The 23014-nt window shown below is 42.1% G+C and overlaps 1 long non-coding RNA gene across 4 annotated transcripts in view; it reads right to left on the minus strand.

Moving 5' to 3' along the window:
• The window catches only part of LOC140071194 (uncharacterized), a 109669-nt gene that overhangs the window by 49136 nt on the left and 37519 nt on the right, over positions 1 to 23014 (minus strand). The window contains exons 4-7 of one of the 4 annotated variants that reach the window (XR_011849091.1): positions 11694 to 11829; positions 9997 to 11335; positions 7087 to 7336; positions 5807 to 5851 (exon numbers count right to left, since the gene is read on the minus strand). This is a non-coding gene — a long non-coding RNA (uncharacterized lncRNA). Of the gene's footprint in view, positions 1 to 5806; positions 5852 to 7086; positions 7337 to 9996; positions 11830 to 23014 lie in introns of all 4 variants that reach the window. The other 3 variants (XR_011849092.1, XR_011849089.1, XR_011849090.1) reach the window with 3 other exon arrangements.

Below are 23014 nucleotides of genomic sequence, written 5' to 3' on the forward strand. Positions count from 1 at the left end.
GTGAGGAATTGATACAGAAAGTATATTGGGAAATTGTATAACTCTTCATTACACAAACCTATAGGAAGGACATAGTAGAAGTGATGTCATGCAGGACGTGCACATCATTGTCTGGTTGTGATGCTTTGGCTGTATACAGCTGTGTATAGTCCATGTCAATCAGCAGGAGTATAAATGTGTTTTATTGCAGTCCTTGCCCCTTCCCATATATCTGTCAACAAAGACCCCTTTGTACGTGAATGTCGGAGTTTAGTGATTAAATCCCTTTAAACCCTGTACAAGGTAGCTTTCATTTTTGCCTTCAGTCTCTGAAGCCGAGCAATCTCACTAAACAGACTTGAATTGATTTAATTTGTAAGCGAATTTTCATGGATCGTTAATGCGTGGCGCCACAGACGTCCCCTGTGCTCCTGCGACAGATCAGTAATTGCACGCATATTTCATAGATCTCGCTTTATGACCAGAGATTTGTTAAGGAGGAGCGTTTTGGGTATCACAGACAGAGTTTACATTTTTAATGTAATTTTTTTTCGGGGATAAAAAAAAACCTCAATAAAATGATTTTTGTATGTTACGGAGAAGTAACCTAAAGGAAACCTAGTATTTGATTTGATGCATTATAAAGCAAACATACCTTGAGAATGCTGTAGCTACACTGATGCAGGGTCATATGTTGGTTAATTCCTGAGCTGAGTGGTTTTGCTGAAAAAAAATTATAACATTCAGGACCTTGGGAAAGCTGGATCAGCATGGCTGCCTAGATAATGAGCTTGAAATTACAAATGGAGGTAAGTCAAGCATGATCAATCAACCTGAGCTGGATCACTCATACACATCAGCTGGGGCATGGTGCAGCAATTGATTATTCTGTCTGGCAGGGAGAAACGTGATTGCATCATCTTCTTCTGCAGAGACAAACTCATACAAGTGCTGAAGTGCATAGAAGGGACAAAGCTTCATTATTAATAATGTTATATCTGTTTTATCAGCAAAACCACTCAGCACAGGGATTAACCAAGATATGATCCTGCATAAGTGTAGCTACAGCAGTCTCAAGGTATGTTTGCTTCATAATGCATCAAATCAAATGGTAGGTTTCCTTTAAAGATCCTGGGACTTGATTTAAAATATGCAACAGGAACCTTACCTACATATGCAAAAGAGGTGTGGCTTATGTAATCCTTACTCAAAAGTAGGTGTTCTCGGAGTGTTTGGGGGAGGAGCCTTAGTTGACCAATTTTCCTAGCTAAAGCTAGGAAAATTGGTCAACTAAGGCTCCTCCCCCAAACACTCCGAGAACACCTACTTTTGAGTAGGGATTACATAAGCCACACCTCTTTTGCATTTGGACAAGATTGCCAGGATTGACCAGAAAATGCTGACCTCCACTCCTTTAAACGCCATTTTTCTGAAGATCGTCGGGGGTTGGCATGAACACTAATATTGCAAGGTCGGGTTTGCTTATCACTACCCATCAAACTTCAACACTGGTGCTCCCACATTATATAATATCTATGCCCTTATGGCAATCACATTGTATAATCCCCCCTCTTGTGACCCCCTCCACTGTAGGATTCCCATTTATGGCCCATGAATGGTATAATGGCCTCTTTTGGATCCCAAATTGTGTACTGCCTCACTATTGGCCCCCACAACGCAAAATTTCTTCCACGATGGTATACTCATTGGTAAGGCTGCCTCCTCCACCATACTTCCTAATGCCCTCCCTTGTGGTTTCCACCTTGGCCACCCCATACACTCCCTTTTATCATTGGTATATTAGTAATTCGACAGACTTCCTGCTTTAGTAGACTTCAACTTATACATAGCAGCCGATCAGAGATCAGGGGAGGGACAGAGTTTCAGCCTGAACCTATGATAAAACAGGAGGTGTGTCCCAAACTACCTAGGGCTTCCTTTAAACACAGTGGGGCAGATTTACTTACCTGGTCCAGTCGCGATCCAGCTGTGTGTTCTCAGAGGGTTCTACCGGGATTCACTAAGGTAGTGCGCCTGATGTCCACCAGGTGTCGCTGCTGCGCTGAAGTCCGTCGGAGTTCACTGAAGTTCATAATCCTATTCCTGGTGCAGGTAAGTGCGTGTCAAGCGGCACATTTTTTTTTTTTTAAATATGGCGGTTTTTCCGAATCCGTCGGGTTTTCTGATGGCCACGCCCCCCACGCCGGCACTGATGCGCCACAATCCAATCGTGTGCGCCAAAAACCCGGGGAAATTTGGGCGCAAATCTTAAAAATTCGGGTAACCCGACGAAAATGTGCGATTCGGGCCCTTAGAAAAGACCCCCAGTAGCTTAGTTGTAGGCACAAATCACAGCTTTTCTCTAATGGAGCTCGGCTGATATGTATCTAAGGAACAAGATATGAAGAAAATAAATAGTAGGTTATCATTCAATGGAAATACTGACTTTTGTGTCACTTGAAGCCCCTGATTGGACCTTCATTGTAAGAATAAGGATCAAGGGAATCCTTAGTCCCTCATCCAATAGTTAGTCTGTACTATTCCAGATACAATGCAGGGGACAGTATTTCCTATTGTGACATTGGATGCTTTGGGGGAGATTTATCAGAAGTGTCTGAGAGCAGAACTGTTCTAGTTGACCATGGCAACCAATCAGAGCTCAGCTTTTATTTTCCCAAAGCTGTTTATAAAATGAAAGCTGAGCTCTGATTGGTTTCCATGGTCAACTAGAACAGTTTAACCTCAGACACTTCTGATAAATCTCCCCCTGTGTATCTAGAATATTTACCCCTTCCTTCTGCGTTTACAGCAATGTCTTCCACAGCCCATTGAAACGCTTCTAATTTAATTTAGTTTTAACTAAAGTGACCCTGGTGAGTGTTTTGCGTGTGTGAAGAAGGTAAGACTGCTTGCAGGTGGCAGAACAATGAGCCGGTATAAAAATCACTGATCTGAAAATTTTTTTTTCCCAACATATAAATAACAGCTACAATATTCTATAGTAAAAAAATAATACATGTATGAGCAGCAGGAATAGTGATATGAATGACTGTATAGGGGATGATAGGATCACTGGAATCAGTAGAGATTTCAACTAAAATTCCCTTATAATTTCCAGATTGTAAAGTCTAGTTTAAAAGTGTCAACAGGTTTTACTCCATTAAACTATCTGCCCCCTCAGGTAGGGATGAAATGTCCTTTCTAGAAGTCACCCTTTTATTTGAAATGTCACCCGTTTACATAAAAAAAAATCTCCACTAAAGTGTTTTGAAAATGAGCAGAGAAGAGTCATGTTTTGCCTGAGATGATTTAAGAGGGAGAGTCACCCAGATCAGGGCCGGTTCTAGACAAAGTGGGGCCGTGGGCAAAACTAAAAGTGGGGCCCCAAAATAAAACTGTTTTATAACCAGTCACAGTCAGTAGGAGACTCCATTTAGTATGGTAAAACAAACTGTAATATGGGAGAATTTTATAGGAGATAGATAGATGACAGGTAAATTGCAGCGTGGCTCCGTGGTTAGCATTACAGCCTTGCAGCGCTGGTCAACATCTGCAAAGAGTTTATATGTTCTCTCCGTGTTTGCGTGGGTTTCCTCCGGGTCCTCCGGTTTCCTCCCACACTCCATAACATACTGGTAGGTTGAATAGATTGTGAGCCCCATTGGGGACAGGGACTGATCTGGCAAGCACAGTGCGGCGCTGCGTAATCTGTGTGCGCTATATAAATAAAGAATTATTCATTACAAATATTATGATAGAAGATGAATATGAAAGATGATTTCTAGATGCAGAACTATAAAGTAGATGATATATACAGTAGATGAGAAATAGAAGATTGATTAATAAATAGAGAAAATGCGACATATATAAATGGTCAGATTATAGGAGATAGATAACTAGACAGATAGATTAACCCTTTCACTGCCAGGCATTTCTGGATATTTTGTCGCGTTATTGACCAGAGCAATTTATACAATTTTGAGGTTTAAAAATAAAATCAAAATTACAGCAAAAACAATTAAAGTACACCACAGCAAACCACATAATTTCTGAAAGCAGACACTTGCCCCATTTTTAAAATTGCCTTATAAAGTTTATAGACATGGGCACCTTCATGCAATTTTGATTCAAACTGAAACATTTTATAAAAAAATACTTAAAATTTGACTTTGATGGCAAAAAATGTGCTCAAAATAGAAAATATTTACCTTCACATCTTCTAAATGTAATAGATGGACATGTGTAGAGTTCACAAATGTCCCATATTGATATGTTCACATAAATTCACATAATGGGGGGACATTAATCATAGGGGGTCTCAGGTTCGCCTGTTTTTGCGCCTGGTTTGCTCTTCTTTTCGGCTCCTGATCTATGATGGATCTAGTTCTGCCTTAGTAAATGCACTTTGGAATTGTCGCATGTCCGATTCATTTGCGCCTAAATTTGCGCCAAATTTGTCTCAGATTGTTAGATCTCATTTGTGAGTAATAATGAAAGGAGACTGAGAAAATGTGACAGAACGTTCAGGGCTTCATCTCTGCACCAAATCCTATCATTGTGATGTAACTGCAGGGACTAAAAGTGACAGAGATGTAAAATAAAAAATAAAAATTCTTGCTGAAATGAGTCTTTGCCTTTTTTATTATAATGTACATGAAATGACGTCTGATAATATTCTCAGATCTGTACAATAAGACAATAATCACTCACAGAGATGATCCCATAGACAATGATGAAGTCGTTACTGGAGAAATTTTACATTTTAAAACTGCTACAAAGTATTTTCCATGTTGCAAAAAGGGAATTTTTCATTTTGGAACCTAAAAATTATGTTTTTAGTAATGAAAAGTGAAGTTTTTTGGAAGTGCACCTGCTTAGAGTAGGTGCATTTTTGCGCCTATTTTGCACCTTTTTAGGTGCAAATTTGTGATAGATCGCCCAGGCAAACATTTGTGTAGGACGCACTCACTATGTCAGATAAGGCGCAGGGACTCAAAACCACTAAGTGCCAAACTTTGCCGTGCGCCAAAAATTAACGAGATGCGGACACCAAACAATTTTTGCTGAAAATTGCACTGAGCATCACACAGATCTATCATTGTCTGTTCCTTACACAATGGTCACCCAAATAAATAACAATATATCCATAACCCAAGCTAATGAGATAATAATAGTCACGTTTAGATGTCGCCAATTAGCTGCGCCATAACAGATCCCTCCGCGCTTCATAAGAATTCGAGTGAGAGCGTCATAACATAGGAGTAAATAATGGGGGATGGTGGGAAATAAAAACTTTATTCCAGAACATGTGGGTGTTTTTGGTGTTACATATAACTTTAAGGACAGGTTCTGGTCGCGGTGTAGTCACATTAGGCGAAGAGGATCGAATGTTCATCGTATCAGTCAATTTTCGAAAGAAAAAACGATCACGAAATAAAAGGCAATAAGAGAGAAAGTGTGTTCTTAAATAGTTCTGCATAGAGAAGAGTTAAAAACATAAATATTAGCTGATATTATTCCTTCTCAAAATGTAGTAACATATAAAGTGAATATTTCCATTATCTGTGAGGTGCAGCAGCTCCTGTGTGCAGCAAATTCTCCCTGCAGCCTGATGGCTAAGAATCTGGAGGGGGCTACACTTCAGGGGGCTGGATCTCTGGCTCTGTGATACATAGAACCGCACTTCTTTTTTTCTAAAAAAAGAAGAGAGTCTCCTCTTTTATATGAATCTATAAATTTGTTTTTAAGTATTAGAAACGGAGATATTAACTGTTAAACTGCCGTCGGGAGTGATTTTTATTATATAAAAATTATATAAAAATTTCACCTGATATTCTCACTTTAAACCTGAATATCTTTGGATCCAGAGTACCTAGAAAGAAAATGCAAAAATCATTTGAAAGAAGAGGTCAAGGGGGCCCACTTTGCCTACTCATACCGCAGACCAGCGGCGCGTTTTTAGTCGAGGATTCGGGTCTTCCGGCGATTCACTAAGGTAGTGCGCCCGATGTCCACCAGGTGTCCGCCGGAGTTCACCATCCTATCCTGGGTGCAATTAAGCGTGTGTCAAGCGACACATTTTTTTTTTTTAAATACCACGGTTTTTCCGAATCTGCTGGGTTTTCCGAGGGCCATACCTCCCCATTTACGTTGCATGCATGCTGGCACCGATGCGCCACAATCCGATCAGGTGCGCCAAAAACCCAGGGCAATTCGGCTCAAACAGGTAATCTTCGGGAAACCCGACGAAAAAGGGCGATTCAACCCCCACTGTCTTTAATTGGCAAAGTCTTCATAAGGAGAGCTCTGCCTTCCCGACCCAAATTTATGCTACAAGAATGTTCGATTGGTAAAAGTTTGGACTATTATCTCCCCTTTAATTAGCTGGGGTTTTGACATTGGACAATATTTCTTCCATATATGGAGCAGACAGTCCCTCACCGGGTCCATGGCCATAGACGTCCTACTTTAACCAGTGAAGACTGATCGGTTATCGCAGTTCGCTATGTTGGCCATGGACAAGACCAAATGGTCAATAATTGGCTGTATCCATTTGTAAAAAAAAAAAAAATTATAATTAGAAATTTGTAACATTCGTGGAAATTTTTTTTCCCATTGCTAGCCATCTAGTAACAACCTATTTTTTCAAGGGTTCTTTGGTCAGTACCATGAAGGACTTACAAGACTTTACTTTTAAAAACTTTGCCAGTCAATAACACAGATTTTTACATAGCGACTGAAGCTACTTAACAACCTTTAATGTTAATTTTGCATGAAAACACCATCTGCTTGACATAACAATCTAAGCCCGGGATCTCCTATAGTCTGGGTATGCTTAATATGATATCCAGAGGTCAAACAAGAGGTTTAATTGCTTGCCCTAGTACTTAGAGGGCTTAGACACTGGTGCACAGATATTCTCACTTCTGGCTGCTGCGTCTACGAATATATCAATTGCTATGTACAGTATATACCAGTGATGGCAAACCTTTCAGAGACCGAGTGCCCTTGGACAGAGACCAAAATTCCGCTCATTTATCAAAAAGTGCTAATATAGGTTGATATTTATTTATTTGTTGAACTGTTCTCCTAAGTTCTCAATCATACCTGCCTCCTCAGGACACCGATACAACTGAAAGCAGGAGCACAAATTCGGACTACCACTGAAGCTTCTCTCCAGGGTCCCGCTGTACAGGAATAGTCATGGGGCCAACAGGAGGGTTTCAAAGATAATCCGGTCCTTTCCACATCTTCACGCTTTTCCTTCAGTCCCAAGCAGCCAAGAGATTCTAGGTGCCAGGGATCCAAAGTTATGGCTCATATGATCCAGGACGAATCTCATACAGGCTTTGCCACCCTGTGGGGAAATATGAGATACGTCTTTAGTAATTAAAGGGTTAAAATAGCACTGAGATTAGTAAATCTTGACTTACGTGGGACTGCAGTTAGATTCTTTGAGTCCTGCCTACTAAACTCTGTGCTAGGGTGGTGGCATCAGTGCCCACAGAGAGCACTCTGAGGGCCACCTCTGGCACCCGTGCCATAGGTTCACCACCACTGGTATATACTGTATGTATATAGAATGTGCGGGTTGGTGCACTGGATTTAGACATTTGTGAAGATGCAGCCTATAGAAAAGATTCTGGTATCTTAGAAATATTGGTATCCAGTCATGAAACACAGATACAGTGTAAGTATATTATTCACCTGCTTGGAGAAACGTGTGAATTGTTACAAATTAAAAAAAAAAAATTAGCAATGTATACATTAGGAGTACAAATGTTCCATCAGTTTCTATGCATGAGGCCTAAAACAGATTATAAAAATAAAATGGAATCAATATGAAGCCTTGGTGGATTATCCGAATACACGTAATGGGGCAGATTTACTTACCCGGCCCATTCGCGATCCAGCGGCGCCTTCTCTGCGGTGGATTCGGGTCCGGACGGGATTCACTAAGGCAGTTCCTCCGCCGTCCACCAGGTGGCGCTGCTGCGCTGAAGAGCATCGGAACGCACTGGAGTACACCGAGCCGGGCTGAGTGAAGGTAAGTGCAAGCTCCGCGACACATTTTCCGTTTTTAAATGCGGCGGTTTTTGCAAATACGTCGGGTTTTCGTTCGGCCACGCCCCCCGATTTCCGTTGCGCCACAATCCGATCGCGTGCGCCAAAGTCCCGGGGCAATACAGGGAAAATCGGCGCAAATCGGAAATATTCGGGTAACACGTCGGGAAAACGCAAATCGGGCCCTTAGTAAATGACCCCCAGTGTGTTCCAATTGTAAAGTACTCACGGTGTGCACCACCTTACAGAAAAGAAAAGGGGAGGGGGATTTTTAGGAGAAAGAGAAAGTTGTGAGTGTACTAAAAATTAACTTTTATTAATTTATTAAAATCTTGAGTCTGTTCTCACTCTATTGAATATAATAACCACGCTTGTAATCTTAGTGTTATTATATTCAATAGAGATTTTAATAAAGATCAAGATTTTAATAAATTAATAAAAGTTAATTTTTAGTACACTCACAAATTTCTCTTTCTCCTAAAAATCCCCCTCCCCTTTTCTTTTTTGGTGGATTATCCCTGTCATCAGTATCAATATCTGATCAGTCTGGGGTTGAAACTGAAATTGTAAGCTCAGCTCCCATTGAAGTGAATGTCAGCCAAGCTTGCAGTTATGGCACTTAACCACTGCATGGAGCAAGGCACCATCTGATTTTGGCTCTCAGAACCCTGTTTTGCTGATCATGAACAACTGATCTTGCCAGGGACGAGTTGTCAGTCACTCACCAGCAGTAGTGGATTATAATATAGTCGGTTTGGGGGGTAGCCCAGAGGTCAAGCCTTTTAGGGGGGCCATGGCCACCCCAAACCAATCACCAAAATTTATACTGAGAGGGACTTCACCCATGAATTCCTTATACATCTGTTCCTGCGCTCAATACACATGTTCACAAGAGCCATTTCAGGACCTTTGAAGGTCCTCCAAAGGTCCCTAAACCACAGATTGAAAGCAGAAGGGACGCATTCTCCATTCCCCAAGAAGGGACCAGATGTAGGAAGTTATTCCAGACATGTAGGGGCTAAAATATTCATACAGCCCAGAGTCCATGGCAGCCTTAATCCACCCCTTCCCACCGGTTAGATGTTGAAAGTCTATCCTTAGGACAACCCATCTACCCAACAACCTAACAAACGGCTCAAATCCCTTCTCCTTCTCCTTCCCTCCCCGTCCCCTTTCCCATTCCCTCCAATGTCTCCTTACCTAATGTTGGCGCTGTTGACCCTAATACAATGGGGGTCATTTACTAAGAGCCCGATTCGCGTTTTCCCGACGTGTTACCCGAATATTTCCGATTTGCACCGATTTCCCCTGTATTGCCCCGGGATTTTGGCGCACGCGATCGGATTGTGGTGCATCGGCGCCGGCATGCGCGTGACGGAAATCAGGGGGCGTGGCCAAACGAAAACCCGACGTATTCGGAAAAACCGCCGCATTTAAAAACTGAAAATGTGTCGCTTGGGACGCGCTTACCTTCACTTGGTCCAGCTCGGTGAATTCCAGCGCAGCAGCGCCACCTGGTGGACGGCGGAGGAACTACCTTCATAAATCCCAGCCGGACCCGAATCCACCGCAGAGAATGCGCCGCTGGATCGCGATTGGGCCAGGTAAGTAAATCTGCCCCATTGTCTTGTTTTACATTATGAAAAATCAATGAATATAGTTTAGGAAAAAAAAAATATTGCATTTAGTGCAGCTTTGTTTTAACCAGTTAAAAAAAACACAAAAAAAGCGTCCGTTTTTTTTACTGTCGTCTGCTTCTAGCTGAAAAGTCGGACTGTTACAACTGATTCTGGGGTAGATTTATATGAGGGTCAGTGGTATCAAGGCTAAAAACACACACACACATAGGACCTTTATGCTTTATCCATAGGCAATTCTGCTTCCAATATGTTTTATCACAAATTTTTTTTTCCCACATAAATAAAATAAAAAAGGGGGCGATGATCTTCTTACCTTCAAATACACTGGGATCCCACAGGAGCTGAACACAGCGCCCAACATAGTGAAAGGAGCGGCATAAAACATCTCAATACAACATAATAATGCGACGTGTAAATGTTCATTCCTGCGTATAAAAACATAATACAGCACAAAACAACACAAACATGTGACCTTGGATCTATTGGGGACAGTTCTCTTTACCATAGACTACGGGTAAGTTGTGTCTATTGAATGTAGATAAAATAATGTTTTCTTTCCATCTTCCTGAGCATTGGCAGAATTCCTGTTGTACAATTGTTGTAGGATTCTCGGGAAATAACAATTTTCAAAGATGAAATATTTCCTGTGATAGCTCTGGAGGTTACCTTGATATTTTCTGTAGAAATATGTTACTGGTTTTCATAAAAAAAAGCCTGAATGCTTTCGAGTTGGAATTTGAACTCCTTCAGAGCTGGAATCATAATTCTGCTGGAGATTAAATTGCAATCTCCCTGATTTACGTTTTGGAAAGTATAAACATTGGGGCAGATTTACTTACCCGGTCCATTCGCGATCCAGCGGCGCGTTCTCAGTGGTGGATTCGGGTCTTCCGGTGATTCACTAAGGTAGTTCCTCCGACGTCCACCAGGTGTCGCTGCTGGGCTGAAGTTCCTCGGAATGCACTGATCTTCACCAAGCCAGGCCGAGTGCAGGTAAGCGCTTGTCCAGTGACACTTTTTAAAAAAAAAATGCGTCAGTTTTCCCGAATCCGTCGGGTTTTCTTACGGCCACGCCCCCGATTTCGCGTGCACGCCGGCGCCGATGCACCACAATCCGATCGCGTGCGCCAAAATACAGGGAAAACCGGCGCAAAGCGCAAATATTCGGTTAACCCGTCGCAGAAACGCAAATCGGGCCCTTAGTAAAAGACCCCCATTATATGGTGCATTGTATGGTAATATGATGTCATCAGGGATGGTAGTGGCCATTTTCCATACCAGTTACTGCCTGAGCCTACTGGACTATTAACACTAATAAATAGCTTAAAGGGAGGGAGGGAGCAGGTGGAGGGTAAGACAGTGTAACAGTCTGTAAAGCTAGATCATAGAGGGGCTGGGATGGCCACTCGGGCTCATTAGCATACTTTTAAAAGTTGATTGTAGAAGGAAGGAGGCCATAGTTAACAAATATAAGAAGATTACCACAGTTAAGTGGTCTTCATTGAAGCATCATGAGATGAAGTGCTGGCTCTGATGAACCTCTTCACATCCACTTTGTTTTTTTGTGCCCACTGACAGCTCTCTTGCAGGGTGCCCAGGGTAGTCTTATGGTTACAGCTTTTCTGTCCTCTCCATCTCTATCACCAAGGATCCTGAATATAATATTGATAATATATATTGATATTATCTGAGGACACCAGGGATCTTAGAAATCCTTTATTGCACCACCGGCTATACAACAATTTACCCCTCTGTTCAATTTTGCTCTCTCTCTATATATCTATCATATATATTCTATTCTCTATTTACCTCGTCTCTATGTGGCCCTGTGTGTTTGGCCAATTATTAGGGGGGATATAAATTGTTATTCATTTGATGCCATTTTGTGTAGCCCTTTCAAAGGGAAAAATTCCCCACGTAGACCCGTGCCCCATTCACCCGTTTCAAAGGCTTGGAGGGAACATTGTTATTCTCACTTTACTTATTCCCTCCAGAACACTCTATACATACAATTTTCTCCGATGCCCCCTAAGGTCTCGTTTTATTCTGCGATTTTAGTCCAAAAATCCGTCCACATATTGTGATTTAGATTTACTGTAACTCTGAGGGGAAATGGGTGTTTTCGTTCTCAATTTCCAAGCAGCACCTTGAAAAAAAAAAGGGAAATGTTCTTAATACGTGAAGATGACATTTACTTCATCAACCTGAGTGCTTAAAACGCTGATTACATTACACAAGTTACCGGCATTAATAGGACGCCTTCCTTTAGGACACTAATCTCCCTATAAAAGATTACCTACCACCTCACTAATGTCCTCGGCCGCTGCGCAGAGGAAAAATCTTTTTGGTAACTCATAAAGTTAAAAACAGTAAATTTTCTTGGCCCACATCCATGGAAGACGTTAGTCTGGCTTTGTAGGTGGGCCTGACCTTACCCATAACTGCTCCGTAGCTTCTGAAGATATTAGAGTAATGTTAAGGTAATTGACTTTCGGACTCTTAGAGATGTATTTAGATGTAACTGATAATGTGGTTTCTGCTTTTCTTTGAAAATACATTGTTGGGTCTGATTTAAAGGGCTAGAGCACATATGCCATCAGAGGGTTCCTTTACATATTGTACTAGTTGTAGCTCCCGGCCGTTGCCCAGGATAGTAAATACCTGCTCTTAGCTAGAACAAAACAGAATGGGTTAACAAAAAATATTTTATATGTATCTATAGACTGTCTCTGTCACTGAACTTCTCTGTCTCTGCCATCTCTTTGAGTGACTGTCTGTCTCTGGCAGTCTCTTTCATTAAATGTCTGTCTTTGGCAGTCTCTTTCAGTGACAGTCACTGGAATGACAGTGTCAGAGACAGTCGCTGGAATGAGAGTGTCAGAGACAGCCACTGGAATGACAGTGTCAGAGACAGTCGCTGGAATGAAAGTGTCAGAGACAGCCACTGGAATGAGAGTGTCAGAGACAGTCACCCACATGAGAGTGTCAGAGATAGTCACTGGAATGACAGTGTCAGAGACAATCTCTGACACTCTCATTCCAGCGACTGTCTCTGACACTCTCATTCCAGCGACTGTCTCTGACACTCTCATTCCAGCGACTGTCTCTGACACTCTCATTTGATTGACTGTCTCTGAAACTCTGATTTGAGTGACTGTCTCTAACACTCTCATTCCAGTGACTGTCTCTGTCTCCGTCTGTCACTTTCTCTATGGGGAGATTTATCAAAAGTGTCTGAGCAGAACTGCTCTAGTTTCCCATGGCAACCAATCAGAGCTCAAGTTTCATTTTTGCACAGCTGTTTATAAAATTACAACTGATCTCTGACTGGTTTCCTTGGGCAACTGGAACAGTTTTACCTGTTAATTCTGATAAATCTCACTCTATCTGTGTCTCTCTATCCATCTCACCTCACAATAAGTTCATTGCCTATTATAACCAAGCAAAGCTCAGAGCTCATATTAATGACCTGCGGCAGAACAGCAGCCAATCACGGCTCAGCTTCCAACTGCCACAGCAGCAGCAGACAATGGCTCCTGTATATGGTGGTTAATAAGTAGATTTTGTAAAGTGCAGGGTGAAAATTTTGGCTCAAAACCGAGTCTATGATGTTCCCTGAGTCACATAGAGGGGCTGTGCAAAATTTGGTGATTGTAAGCCCGACGTATTATTTTTCTTATAGACTAGAGCAGTGGTTCTCAACCTTTCTAATGCTGTGACCCCGCAATACAGTTCCTCATGCTGTGGTGACCCCAAACTATGCAACTCGCAGTAAAAACACTGTAAAATTGCGGCTCCGATGGCTTTAGGCGACCCCCGGTTTTGGTCGTTCGACCCCTGCTGGGGTCCCGACCCACAGGTTGAGAACCACTGGACTAGAGTATAGAGTATGTATATTTGTGGCTCAGCGTTATATAAAGAAACACATTACAACTTCCCCCCCATACAACTTCCAAGATGCTTTGTAATATGGAACTTGTGGACCACTTTGAGGTTCTACTGTGAGGGTGGGGAGTCTGTGGTTGCATGTATATTATAATGTTGTACACCACCCTCTTCAACTTTAATAGGCGCTGTGCTGCTGATTCTGGAGTAGCTGGAATTTTCTCTCTAGTCCCCACAATTCCCAAGAAAACTGTGTTATAATTTTTGGATATCTACTGTCAGAACTTTGGTTGAGCAAGGCATTCATCTCCAGCCCATCTAACAGTATAACCGAAGAGGGAAACAAAAAAACAGAGGACCTCGCCTCAGTAATACATTGTAGAGCAGAAGTATATAAAACCAGACCCCTAATTGGGGTGCTCACATGGTTCCCCTTTCATATGCTTGCCAAATGCCGATGATTGATGTATGGAACCAAAAAAGATGGAATCCTTGTGAGTTGATCTAAAAGGTAGCAATGTCAGAGTAAGTGACAGGTTACAGAGATTTCCTTTCAGCACATGCTAGGTCAGTGATGGTGAACCTATGGCACGGGTGCCAGAGGTGGCACTCTTAGCCCCTTCTGTGGGCACTCAGGCCATCGCCCCAGGACAGAGTTCACCAAACGAGACCAAATCCACTGAATCTTCCCGAGGTCCCAGGCAACTTAAGAGATGCTGCTCTCAGCGCTATTTTAAAGCCACACTTCATTGACTGTTTGGAACTGCGGTAAAAGTGAGGTGTTGACAGAAGTGAATTCTTTTTGGAGGTCATCCTGCTGGACCCACCATTCTTCCTGTACAGAGAGACCCTGGAGAGAAGCTACAATGAGAGTCTTAATTTGCCCTCCTTCTTTCAACTGTATTGGTGGCCTCGGGGGGCTGATACGATTGAAAGATGTGGAAGAACAGGTTGCAATAAGTTACTGCTTAAAATGCCAGGTTGGCACTTTACAGTAAATAAGTAGATTTTGGATGTAATTTGGGCACTTGGTCTCTAAAAGGTTCGCCATCACTGTGCTAGGTGCTCCTACCCAGCTCCCTGCATGGTTCTAGTATAGTCTATAACAGAGGCGATTTGGCGGTAGCCCCGGGCCCAAGACTTCTAGGGGGCCCATGGCCCACCCAAACCACCCACCAAATTTTATACTGAGAAGGAACTTCACTCATGAAATCCTCAAACATCCTGCACTCAATACACATGTACACATCTCGGACCTTTTGATGGTCCTGTAGCCACAAATTGAAAGCAGCAGAAGGGAGAATCCTCCATTCCCCAAGAAGCTGATTCTAGTACCAGATGTAGGAAGTGATTCCAGACATGTAGGGGCCATAATATTCATACAGCCCAGAGACATGGTGGTCTTAATCCACCCCTGAGCATAGTACTAGTACTTCGTATGGAACCTAGTAGGAGAGGATTCACTCCATGATTGCTATCCTGAGTTGAATCGTTCACTACCTGTTCACATTGTAATAGTTTAGGACCACCTAATTGGAACATGATTTGGCCTTGTGGTGGTATCAAGAAGTAAAGAATCACAAGTAGTGTCCTTATAGGCCGCTATTACTAACCTCTTTTTCCTATCTGCACTATTTTATTATATCCACTCGAGTATATTGTGCGTTTTATGGAATGACTCCGGCTCCTGCACCAGCACAATGCTTATTAGCTCTGTCTACACGAGGCAGATTTATCAGAAACCATCCCGACAAATAGAAGTGACTCATAATTGTCTCTATAATAACTTTGTCTGTAATATACTGCTAGGTAGTTAAAGTCTCGATTGACTCCGGTCCAATGTTTTGATCTGGTTGCCGGGTTTGTTCAATCATTTCATGCCTCACTTGTCTGTTCTGGAGAGATGGTCTGTAAAACGGCTCCAACCTATCATACCTACCCCCCCACCCCTGAAACATTTCCAAGCTCAGGTCATAATGACTGCACCAAGCAGCCAACCTCTTCCAAATTTCTACTCTAACGACTCTCTACGCCTCCTCCCCAATTACAGCTCCATTTCCTGCACTGCGCTCTCCCTATCATCATCCCGGTGATGTAATCCTCTTCTGTTACAGCCCAAGTTATTAGAAAATGACTTTCCGCTACTTACCGTTCTCTCTTCATTATGTTTTACTATGCTGTTTTCCATCTCGATAAGCAGCTTCTACACCCTTCGGTCGTTGTCTTTCATTTGTTGTCTTTACAGCTCGTTTTACATCTGCGGCACCGGTCTGATGACCGGCATTTCGAAGCTGTGAGCAGTCTCATCTGCCTTACGGGGCGGGAATTACTGGAGTAGAATTTGGTCTAAATCTTGGGATTAGTATTAGTTTGTATTGTACCATTGAGTTGAAGTTACGCTTGTCTTGAGTTTTGTGGAGAGCGAGTGATGGGGTTGCTTAGACACTGCCAAAAATTTCTCATGCAAGGCTAATCGAGACAACTTGTTGGCTATGCCTCCATTTTATGATGGGGGGATGTGGTCAGTATCATGACCCCTTATAATTATGAGCGATACACATTTGACATATTTAAAGGACATCAATTTTTCGAATCCTATTAAAGGGGTTATCCAGGTTTTAAAAATTACCTAGGGCCGGGCTGGGGAGGGCTAGTTAAACATAATAAACATGTACTTACCTCCTCCGGCGTCGCCAATGTCGCGCGGCGGTCCGTTTGATTCGTGCCCCTGTTTGTTTACAGGGGCACGGAAGCCGCGCACAGGGAGCTTCCGGTCCGCGATGTGGACGGCTCCTCCCATCCGTCCATATCTCTCAGCGTTGTAAGCGCTGGGAGATGGTGTCCCATGGGAGCATCCGGCCACCCGGAAGCTCCCTGTGCGCCCTTGTACTGAAACCTGTGCACGGAGAAGACCAGCCACGGCACGGGACATCGGCAGCACCGGAGGAGGTAAGTACATGTTTATTGTGTTTAAATAGCCCTCCCCAGCCCGGCCATAAGAAAATTTTTAAACCTGGATAACCCCTTTAAGAAGTTCCTGCAATTGCAGCAATAAAGAGCTGTAAAAATTATGCTAATTAGCCTAGCCAAAATGGTTATGTCATTGGAGAACTTCAGAGCACCTCATATTTATTCACTCCTCCCATTACTCTAGTCCCGACTGGTCCTGCCCCCGATAGACAGTGCATAGAGCAGATGACGGGCGAAGAGCAAATAAATTAAAATACGAGGTGCTCTCATGATGTAGGTGGAATGCCCCAGGCTAATTAGTATAATAAGATAATAAGAGATTTGAGACAATAAGCCACATAGAGGTCCTAATGGTCTAATGGCTTAGTGTCCCAAATCCCCTATGGCAAACCTTTTAGAGTGCCCAGACTACAACCAAAACCCACTTATTTATCCCAAAGTGTCAACATTTAAGCAGTAACTTCTTGCAGTTATAGCTTTCAATCGTATCAGTATCCTAAGAACACCAATACAGTAGAAAGAAAGGGGAACAAATTCAGGTTCTCCTGAATAGGAAGACTTTTCGGTCCTGGAGCTGAAGCTACATTGATAATCCAGTGCTATTCCAAAATATAAGAAATCTTTATTCAATATAGACAAGACATAGAAATTACACACCAAACCAAAAATACGGTCCATGAAAGGACAACTCCTCCCTACCCAGCCACAAAACTCTCCCAGCCCCTTTCCCTCCTTGCCTGGTAATTATGCTGATCACATTGACTACATTCTCCTATCATAGATATTTGGTTTGATCGTATACTACTTGGTATATAGTTGCTATTTGACGGGCTGAGGGTTTTGGGGCTGGGTAGGGAGGGGTTGTCCTTTCATGGACCGTATCATGGGTCCTAACCTCCCTTGGGTTTTGTATAGAGGATTTATTCCTTTTTAAATGTTTTTATTGGTCTTTTGGTTTGGTGTGTAATTTCTATGTCTTGTCTATATTGAATAAAGATTTCTTATATTTTGGCATAGCACATGTTTCCTTTTGCATGTTTGTATCTAGTTTTTCATGTGCCCAGCTTGCTACCTTTGTGTAGTTCCCCCTCATTTACTTACATTGATAATCCAGATCTGCCCACACTTTCCCATTCCTCCTGTAGTCTCATGCAGCACTGCTGCTTTAAGATAGCATTGGGCCTTCTGAAAATTCATGAAGATCCCTTGTGTCCTCTTTGGTGATGGCCTGGGTGCCCACAGACAGGGCTCCGAGTACCACCTCTGGCACCCATGCCATAGGTCCGCCACCACTGGTCTGTAATAAATAAAACACTTACCTTGGTCTTCAGCTTCCAGTTCCTACACCGTCATTAATTAAAGCCAGTCTGGTGCACCTCGTCTTCTCTGGGCATGTGTGGTAGGTCTGGTGCATCATCAATGAAGTTGGAGTGTAAGTGCATGCGCCAGAGATCGGTTCCTAGTGAGACCCATCTCTAGGTAAGTAGTTATATTATTTTATTATTACACACATCTACAGAGATGATATAGGCCCATTTAGGATAATAGTGACCAAAATTGTCCTGGTAGGGTCTCTTGTTTTACCTTGACTTAATGATATTGGTCACCTCTCCATAGCTTATAGAGGGAGACTAAATATTGATTCTTAAAATTATAATTTTGCCCTTTTTTTCTGCCTATGACTTTTGCACTATAGTGTAATTTTTCCTGAATGCAAAACAAAGTCATCTCAAGGGTAAAAATTAGAGATTAGCAAATCTTTTAGTTGGTTCTCAGATTCAGTTTTTTTCAGGCACCGAATATAAATCTGAATTTTTTCCGATTTGCTTCAGATGAATCTTTCAAAATAGCCGCCAGCGACCGTAATACAGTATTGTCATTTATTTATAATGAACAAAACAAGATATTTATGAAGCTTTTTCAGGAAAAATTAGAGGACTAGAGGGGGTTATCCAATCATTTCCAGAAGATTTAGAGCAACATCAGTTTGGACCAATTCAATTTGGACTTAAACCGAAGTTTATGAAAAATTTTACAAAATTTCTATGAACTGAATGTTGGATGATTGGTTCATCTCTAGTAAAAATCCATCCCTGGAATTCCCTGGAAATCTGTCATGGAGGAAGGACTTGTTTTCAACTTTTCCTTTGCGGAGTTTGTATAAAATTTCTTACCTACTCGTTAGTTCTGCTAGTTCTGCTCATACACATTGGTTGTCTTAAAAAGCAAATGCAAGTAAATTATTATCTCTCAAGAAGAGCGGCTCAGTTTTTCTTCCATAAAATGTGTTTGCTGATGTGTGTGTTGATCTTAGGTGGGACACTGAAATCATAACTTATCAAATGTTTCTATAGGGAAAGTCTGGTTGGCATATACAGTATAATAATAATTCCTTAATTCATTAAGCACTCACAGATTACACAGCGCTGCACAGAGTTTGCCAGAGTGGTCCCTGTCCTCAATGGGGCTCACAATCTAATCAACCTAACAGTATGTTTTGGAGTGTGGGAGGAAACCAGAGGACCTGGAGGAAGCCCAAGCAAACACAGAGAGAACATACAAACTCGTTGCAGATGTTGACCTGGGACTTGAAGTGTATAATATGCCCAACCTGATTATATTTAAAGGGGTTGGCTACTTTCAATAAATCTCTTCCATGTATATGAACCTGTCTTTGCCTCCTTTGAAAGCTGCAGCCTTTCCCTGTTCTCAGCATGCTGCCCTCTGCATACACACAGCTGCCATTTCTGTCACTTCTCTAGGTCATCCATGTGAGGTCACCTCTCCTCACAGTGAGAGGGAGGGAGGGGGAAGAGGATGGAATGTACTGCTGCAGCTTCACCTATTCAGCGGAGCTCAAAGATGTAAAAAAAAGCAGCACGGCACACAGTACAAATGTAACAAAAGGCAGTAAAGGCACATGGGCAACTTATGTACAAGAGTGTACTTAAAGGGGTTGTCCCATTCCAGCAAATTAATGTTAATATTTTTATGATAAAAAGTTATACAATTTTCAAATGCCTCAATTCCTCTGCTTGCTGTCTTCTATAGAATAGCTTCTAAGTTTACTAGAAATCTGTCCATGGCCACATAGGCGCACGGCTCATTATAACCCACAACTCTGATTACTCTCTGTGATACTAATGAGCCATGGTCAGATTTCTGTCCACTGCTAGTAAATAAAGAATGACAGCAAGCAGAGATCTAGCAAACTGAGAGGAATTGATACGGAAAGTACATTGGAAAATTGTAGAACTTTTTATCATAAATACTTTATGATACAGAAACAACATAGAACTGCCCTGTTCATCTGTTTCAGTCACAATGGCCTATGGAATGAAATCTATAGAATATTCTATATATAGGTAGTGGCATAGTGGGACATAATCTGGTCTGGGGGTAAGAAGGACATAGGATCTCGGTATGGTGTATAAGAATTCCTTTTGGGTATTATATGCTCTATGAAATTGGCTTTACCTCCTCTACTTGCTTCCATGCCAGCTTCTTATCTCTTTCTATAATGTAGACGATCAATCTGGCTGCCAGACTCCGCTGTCATGTCAGCTGCTTGCGGAGGAAGCTCTTTCATGCATTGCAGAGATAATCAGATGACTGAAGTGTCATTTTCTATTTAAGTGGCTGAACAGCACAAACCGAAGCGGCGTCTAGTCCTAATAACGGGCAAGTGGTAAGTGTGGCGGGTTAATAAGCCGTGGAGGGGCTCACCTGAGCGGTAATATAATGGTACAGGAGCCGAAAAGGGCTCCCCGCAATACAGACGCAAAATAAATTCAAAACGTTTCAAGTTTTGAGATCCCCATGCAGGTATGTAAGCCAAGGTCGGCCTAAATTATTGACTCCATTTCACAGATGTCAAAAATATAAAGGGTTAAATCAAAAATTAGGATTACTAGGTTCTTCCTTACAGAACAAGAACCTAGTATTTTAGACACTTTAGTGACTTGTACCCTGAAAAGGCGTGGCTTTGGCAGAAAGGGGAGTGGCTTAGCAGAAAGTGGGCACCTAACAATATTGTACATGCCCTATTTTTCGTCAAGCGTCTCCAAATGATATGTACATGCAGCGCCTCCAAATGATATTTACATGCAGCGCCTCCTAATGATATTTACATGCAGCGCCTCCTAATGATATTTACATGCAGCGCCTCCAAATGATATTTACATGCAGCGCCTCCAAATGTTATTTACATGCAGCGCCTCCAAATGATGTTTACATGCAGCGCCTCCAAATGATGTTTACATGCAGCGCCTCCAAATGAGATTTACAAGCAGCGCCTCCAAATGATATTTACAAGCAGCGCCTCCTAATGATATTTACAAGCAGCGCCTCCAAATGATGTTTACATGCAGCGCCTCCAAATGATGTTTACATGCAGCGCCTCCAAATGATATTTACATGCAACGCCTCCAAATGATATTTACATGCAGCGCCTCCAAATGATGTTTACATGCAGCGCCTCCAAATGATATTTACATGCAGCGCCTCCAAATGATATTTACAAGCAGCGCCTCCAAATGATGTTTACATGCAGCGCCTCCAAATGATATTTACATGCAGCGCCTCCAAATGATGTTTACATGCAACTCCTCCAAATTATATTTACATGCAGCGCCTCCTAATGATATTTACATGCAGCGCCTCCAAATGATATTTACATAAAGCGCCTCCAAATGTTATTTACATGAAACTCCTCCGAATGATATTTACATACAGCGCCTCCTAATGATATTTACATGCAGTGCCTCCAAATGATATTCACATGCAGCGCCTCCAAATTATATTTACATGCAGCGCCTCCAAATGATATTTACAAGCAGCGCCTCCAAATGATGTTTACATGCAGCGCCTCCAAATGATGTTTACATGCAGCGCCTCCAAATGATATTTACATGCAGCGCCTCCAAATGATGTTTACATGCAGCGCCTCCAAATGATATTTACATGCAGCGCCTCCAAATGATGTTTACATGCAGCGCCTCCAAATGATGTTTACATGCAGCGCCTCCAAATGATGTTTACATAAAGCGCCTCCAAACAATATATACATGCAGTGCCTCCAAATGTTATTTACATGCAACTCCTCCAAATTATATTTACATGCAGCGCCTCCAAATGTTATTTACATGCAACTCCTCCAAATTATATTTACATGCAGCGCCTCCAAATGAGCTTTACATGCAGCGCCTCCAAATGAGATTTACATGCAGCACCTCCAAATGAGATTTACATGCAGCACCTCCAAATTATATTTAAATGCAGCGCCTCCAAATGATATTTACATGCAGCGCCTCCAAATGATGTTTACATGCAGCGCCTCCAAATGATATTTACATGCAGCTCCTCCAAATGATGTTTACATGCAGCGCCTCCAAATGATATTTACATGCAGCGCCTCCAAATGATATTTACAAGCAGCGCCTCCAAATGATGTTTACATGCAGCGCCTCCAAATGATATTTACATGCAACGCCTCCAAATGATATTTACATGCAGCGCCTCCAAATGATGTTTACATGCAGCGCCTCCAAATGATATTTACATGCAGCGCCTCCAAATGATATTTACAAGCAGCGCCTCCAAATGATGTTTACATGCAGCGCCTCCAAATGATATTTACATGCAGCGCCTCCAAATGATGTTTACATGCAACTCCTCCAAATTATATTTACATGCAGCGCCTCCTAATGATATTTACATGCAGCGCCTCCAAATGATATTTACATAAAGCGCCTCCAAATGTTATTTACATGAAACTCCTCCGAATGATATTTACATACAGCGCCTCCTAATGATATTTACATGCAGTGCCTCCAAATGATATTCACATGCAGCGCCTCCAAATTATATTTACATGCAGCGCCTCCAAATGATATTTACAAGCAGCGCCTCCAAATGATGTTTACATGCAGCGCCTCCAAATGATGTTTACATGCAGCGCCTCCAAATGATATTTACATGCAGCGCCTCCAAATGATGTTTACATGCAGCGCCTCCAAATGATATTTACATGCAGCGCCTCCAAATGATGTTTACATGCAGCGCCTCCAAATGATGTTTACATGCAGCGCCTCCAAATGATGTTTACATAAAGCGCCTCCAAACAATATATACATGCAGTGCCTCCAAATGTTATTTACATGCAACTCCTCCAAATTATATTTACATGCAGCGCCTCCAAATGTTATTTACATGCAACTCCTCCAAATTATATTTACATGCAGTGCCTCCAAATGTTATTTACATGCAACTCCTCCAAATTATATTTACATGCAGCGCCTCCAAATGTTATTTACATGCAACTCCTCCAAATTATATTTACATGCAGCGCCTCCAAATGAGCTTTACATGCAGCGCCTCCAAATGAGATTTACATGCAGCACCTCCAAATGAGATTTACATGCAGCACCTCCAAATGAGATTTACATGCAGCACCTCCAAATTATATTTAAATGCAG

This window comes from Engystomops pustulosus, chromosome 7, assembly GCF_040894005.1.
Source record: "Engystomops pustulosus chromosome 7, aEngPut4.maternal, whole genome shotgun sequence".
Classification (NCBI taxonomy): Eukaryota; Metazoa; Chordata; class Amphibia; order Anura; family Leptodactylidae; genus Engystomops; species Engystomops pustulosus.